At 43.4% G+C, this 6195-nt stretch overlaps 1 non-coding gene across 1 annotated transcript; it reads left to right on the top strand.

The window, feature by feature from the left end:
- Positions 1 to 5451: 5451 nt before the first annotated feature.
- On the top strand, positions 5452 to 5526 carry Trnat-ugu. Its single transcript has one exon. It is a non-coding gene; the product is annotated as a tRNA-Thr (tRNA).
- The last annotated feature ends 669 nt before the right edge of the window (positions 5527 to 6195 follow it).

The raw sequence follows: 6195 nt of genomic DNA, 5'->3' as shown, positions 1-6195 counted from the left end.
TACACTTTCGCAATTATCGACGGCTGTAGAGGCTGGATGGGACTTCCAACGGCTTGGTGAGTCCGTGTCAGGTCCGTCACGATGTTATGAGGTATCCCACGACTTTTGTCATCTCAGTCTAAAAAAAAAGAAAGAAGTAAAAATAATGGAAATCTATCCACAGTTCAGAAGAGCAAATTCAAAAAATCGTAATCCAGAATTAAATAAAGTAAATGAAGATTTCTAGAGGAAGAAGCTGGACTGATTGGAAAGAGACCGGGTGCGGAAGGTATTTCTAACCTTTGTCAGATAATGGCAATACTAACCTTCATTCCATGTGTCATATGAAAATAATCCATAGACGAGAATAGTCGAAGATAACTCTGGAGAAAAGGTCTTTTGCTTCTACCCCTGATGAAAATACTACAGATCATGTACAGAGGTTCACAATCAACGTCTCTTGGAAATCAAAAGTTGCGAAAAGAAAGTAAATTTAGGTGTCCAACGCAGTTGCAGTACGTCCCAATAACCTTTTGCTTTGCTTATTGATGACGTATTACGGCAAAGGCTATAATAGATGAAGAACTATGGTAACCATAGAACAAATTTCATCGTCGTCCTCATCAACATCAACATCGAGTCATCTGGCACGCATAACTGGAGAAAGGTCTCTTAACTCTCCCGTGCGTTACAAGTCTGCCGCAGTATGCAGCTGTGTGTAGTATGCCTGTTTCTTTTTATGCCTACAACACAGCAACAAATCGTATCAGTGTCTCAAAATAAATATATCTTACCATCTACGATAAAGTAGGCAAAGATTCGTATTATTCTCTATGCATTCTCTTGTCTCCTCCTTTTCGAAGAGGGAGACGATTCTAAGGAAGTTTGTCTCTGAAAGCAGGGAGGGGCTTTTTGTTAACTGCTCAGCCAACATCACATATCTGTTATTACGATGTCACTAAATTAATAATACTGTAGTGTAGCATACTCAATGCTATTATGAAAGGAGAAATTCAATGTATATTATAACAAGTACATATTTGGAATAATTTTGTGCAGCAATTACAATTTAAAAAAACGCAAAGGCAATCTGAAAAATCATTCTCGTGCGTCTTTGATTTATTTATTTATTCACATCGTTATACCCACGTACGTTCATTTGTCCATATTCTGTCACATGTCACAATTGACTTAGCTTGTCAATTAAACTTTCGGATGCAGCTCTGTCCTGCAGAATTTTGTCTGTAATGCCTATTTCCTGAAGATCTTTTTCAATTTCAAGTATCACATTGTTTTTAACTTTCATTGAGACGGCAAGGTAGAGATAGAGAATCCTTACGGTCAGTCTGTTGTCGTTATTTATGTGGCCATAAAATTTCGAACTTCTTTTCTTGAAAGTGTCTGAGATTTTCTCCAAATTTTAACACAATTCGTTAGACTTGCGTCTCATCCACGTTGCTCAACACAAATAAGGCCAAACATTTTCCTTGGTATTTTTCTTTCCTCTTTTTCTGTGTCTTTATTTAATGATCTACCTCCAATAATTACGGTCTCTGATGCATAGAACGCTACAAATTTGACTACTGTGGTGTAATGCTTTAATTTTACGGTACGAGATACTGAATTTTTTATTGTACTTGTTACATGTAATTCTAGAAGTTTTTTGTAACTTAATGATTCTCTCTCCAGAATGTTGGATGATTTTTCCCTAGGTATTTAAATTCGAATTCTTGAGGTATTTTGCCAAACTGTGTATGGAAGTTAACCGCCTCTGCTCTGTTGTTTGAAAGGATCGCTAGACCGTTCGCGTAGTTAAAACATCGTAAAATGACTTCGGGATTCAAGCATCCTGCCAATGTTTATTCCTTTTATTTCTTTTTCCGATTATTGATGCAAAAGAATTTCAGTTTCCAAGAACGATATCCACAAAGGTTCGTCAAAATAATTTATTGTTATAGTATACCTACTCCCAAGTCGGAGACTACACGATACATAACAGTTCAATTTAGCTGGGACAAATAAGTTAAAAAAGTACGAAAAGAAACGATAGTCATCAAACGACAAGACGAAAAATGTAAAGGAATGCTATATACGTTGTTCCTGTTTTCCAAAGTCACCTGCCCTGCACTGATTAACTTGTTGTCTCGATCATATCTTATCTCTTGGCATGCAGCAAAGAACTACGCTGATCGATCTGTCTGGCTGCACGTCCCTTCCAAACCGATTTCGTTTTCAGTAGAATCGTGTTCACGTCTTCCATTTCAGTCTACCACCAACCTCTTTGTTTATTTGCGTTCCTATCTATGTCCAGTAATTCACACCACGTATCCCCTCATTCTTACGTGAACAGTTCTACGTTTTTGAGTTGTCGTCATAATAAACGCATGTCTCATGTACACACAATGCTGTATCGGCATGCACATTCACAAGAATCTAAAAGAAATAAAAGCGTCTTTGTTTTAATAGTGTGATATAGGCCGTCTTATAATAGTAAAATGTAGCCGTAACCATTTTGCAAGCGCCTATTTGGCTGAATTTTCAGTGTACACCAGGTGTGAAATAAGTCAGGAGTCACCTCTAAAACCGTGCACTCTCTCACGTCGAATTCCGAATTCCCTTTCCATTGGAAAAAAGGCTAAGACTTTTAAAATAGTTTTTAATGGAATTTTCGCCGTTCGAAGCGAGTTCAGCTCATCTTCTTAAGGGAAATCCAAAAATTAAATAAACAAGCGTTGTTTTTGTATAATACGAATGTACTTTTATAAAATAAAATATTGTCTGTAATAACTATTTTGCTACCATTTCGAAAAAAAAAATCCAAAAAAACGTTCAACATTCCTATTACAGACTTTTGACGCCTGTTGATGTCGTTGTAATGCAATACAGGGAACTACCGTGACGCCTCACGTGGGTGAATAATGAGAACGTAGTAGTAAAGTAAAGCTTTGACTGCTAATTTTTCTTTTCATTTCATTTTTCGCTTCTTCAATTCGTTAAATGTGTATAGTAAAATCCTACACTGTTTAGAAATAAACCTTAAATGTTGCGTTACAGGCTTTTAATTCGATAACTACTCAATCGTTTTCATGTGTATGTTTTGGCTGTATATTATTTTTGGCTCCTCGTAACTGATTTTTCACACCTCCTTTCAGACATGCTAAACTAAGAATCACCATTCGTTTTAAATTTAATCTGTACTACAGGTAAACTCTACAATAATGTTAGAGAAGCGAAGGTAATTCAGATTACATATATAAACACTTAACATTTGTCTCTCTTCGCAGTTTAATAATCTGTAATTTCCGCTCGGGTTGCTGAGACTAGTTTGGTGATATGCAATCTTCTTGTCTGACTCCTCTTTCAGTTCATTTCTCATTGACGTAAATGAAATGTTATAGAAGCTACGGAAACGGTGCACGTATTCTTCAATCCAGTCAGCCCCAATGTTTTTCTATTCGGTTGTACCCTACTGAGAGGTGGCAGTTATGTTTATACCATTTTATATTTCGATTTGTGTCTTTTTCTGTGAAATAAAATAATTACAGTATTGTCGCAGTATTTTACCTAAAATTTAGAAACGTTAAATACATGTTTGATTTATTTCCAGAATGACATGTATTACAACCTACAATGAAGAATCGCAACAGGCAGGCGCTCATCCACTCCACTTGATTGTAGAAGAACACAGACCTTCCCAATTCACTTCGACGACGTTTGGCGCTTGCAGCTAGGGTGTCCATTTAATTATCATTTCATTTCTAGCAAAGCTGCATGGTCATTGACGGTAATTGTTCTTTCGGGAACAGATACTACCGTCACATATAGTTAAAAATATGGGTTCCCGGCCTTTGACCTTCTTGTGCGAACGCACACGCTATGCCCGAACTCGTACGGGACTTGGTAGATTAATCTGCCACGAGTAATGAGTATGATGGGCAAACATCTACACTCCTGGAAATTGAAATAAGAACACCGTGAATTCATTGTCCCAGGAAGGGGAAACTTTATTGACACATTCCTGGGGTCAGATACATCACATGATCACACTGACAGAACCACAGGCACATAGACACAGGCAACAGATCATGCACAATGTCGGCACTAGTACAGTGTATATCCACCTTTCGCAGCAATGCAGGCTGCTATTCTCCCATGGAGACGATCGTAGAGATGCTGGATGTAGTCCTGTGGAACGGCTTGCCATGCCATTTCCACCTGGCGCCTCAGTTGGACCAGCGTTCGTGCTGGACATGCAGACCGCGTGAGACGACGCTTCATCCAGTCCCAAACATGCTCAATGGGGGACAGATCCGGAGATCTTGCTGGCCAGGGTAGTTGACTTACACCTTCTAGAGCACGTTGGGTGGCACGGGATACATGCGGACGTGCATTGTCCTGTTGGAACAGCAAATTCCCTTGCCGGTCTAGGATTGGTAGAACGATGGGTTCGATGACGGTTTGGATGTACCGTGCACTATTCAGTGTCCCCTCGACGATCACCAGTGGTGTACGGCCAGTGTAGGAGATCGCTCCCCACACCATGATGCCGGGTGTTGGCCCTGTGTGCCTCGGTCGTATGCAGTCCTGATTGTGGCGCTCACCTGCACGGCGCCAAACACGCATACGACCATCATTGGCACCAAGGCAGAAGCGACTCTCATCGCTGAAGACGACACGTCTCCATTCGCCCCTCCATTCACACCTGTCGCGACACCACTGGAGGCGGGCTGCACGATGTTGGGGCGTGAGCGGAAGACGGCCTAACGGTGTGCGGGACCGTAGCCCAGCTTCATGGAGACGGTTGCGAATGGTCCTCGCCGATACCCCAGGAGCAACAGAGTCCCTAATTTGCTGGGAAGAAGTGGCGGTGCGGTCCCCTACGGCACTGCGTAGGATCCTACGGTCTTGGCGTGCATCCGTGCGTCGCTGCGGTCCGGTTCCAGGTCGACGGGCACGTGCACCTTCCGCCGACCACTGGCGACAACATCGATGTACTGTGGCGACCTCACGCCCCACGTGTTGAGCAATTCGGCGGTACGTCCACCCGGCCTCCCGCATGCCCACTATACGCCCTCGCTCAAAGTCCGTCAACTGCACATACGGTTCACGTCCACGCTGTCGCGGCATGCTACCAGTGTTAAAGACTGCGATGGAGCTCCGTATGCCGCGGCAAACTGGCTGCCACTGACGGCGGCGGTGCACAAATGCTGCGCAGCTAGCGCCATTCGACGGCCGACACCGCGGTTCCTGGTGTGTCCACTGTGCCGTGCGTGTGATCATTGCTTGTACAGCCCTCTCGCAGTGTCCGGAGCAAGTATGGTGGGTCTGACACACCGGTGTCAATGTGTTCTTTTTTCCATTTCCAGGAGTGTATTAGGCGCACTACGATTGTAGTGTTGTGGACATGTTGGCAATGTGGATCTCACGGGAAGCGTGCAATGGATAAGTCCGTGCAGACGCACTATCGTCTGTGCCCGCGGTGGCTCAGATGGATAAAGCGTCTGCCATGTAAGCAGGAGATCCCGGGTTCGAGTCCCGGTCGGGGCACACATTTTCAACATGTCCCCAATGAAGTGTATCAACGCCTGCTTGCAGCTGGGGTGACCATTTAATTATCATTTCATTTCTAGCAAAGCTGCATGGTCATTGACGGTAACTGTTCTTTCGGGAACAGATACTACCGTCATATATAGTTTAAGTAGTTCTTAGTTCTAGGGGACTGATGACCACAGATGTTAAGTCCTATAGTGCTCAGAGCCTTCTGAACCATCTTTAGGTCCAGCGGAGCTCGTGCAAGGCACCATGACGGCCAAAGTGTATAGTACACTGGTTGCAGACCACGTACACCCCTTCATGGCGATCATGGTTCCCGACGGCACGGGCATTTTTCAAGATCATAATGCGCCGGCCAGAGTGACCGTGCGGTTCTAGGCGCTACAGTCTGGAACCGAGCAACCGCTAGGGTCACAGGTTCGAATCCTGCCTCGGGCATGGATGTGTGTGATGTCCTTAGGTTAGTTAGGTTTAATTAGTTCTAAGTTCTAGGCGACTGATGACCTACGAAGTTAAGTCGCACAGTACTCAGAGCCATTTGAACCAAGAACATAATGCGCAGTGTGACAAGGCCAAGATTGTGATGGACTGGTTTGAGAAATGCAGAGGTGAGTTCCAATTGATGTGCTGGGCCCGCAACTCGCCAGATCTGAATCCGATCGA

This window comes from Schistocerca piceifrons, chromosome 5 (genome assembly GCF_021461385.2).
Source record: "Schistocerca piceifrons isolate TAMUIC-IGC-003096 chromosome 5, iqSchPice1.1, whole genome shotgun sequence".
Lineage (NCBI taxonomy): Eukaryota > Metazoa > Arthropoda > Insecta > Orthoptera > Acrididae > Schistocerca > Schistocerca piceifrons.
The sequence above is the reverse complement of the archived record's forward strand: the minus strand, read 5'-3'. Positions and strand labels throughout refer to the sequence as shown.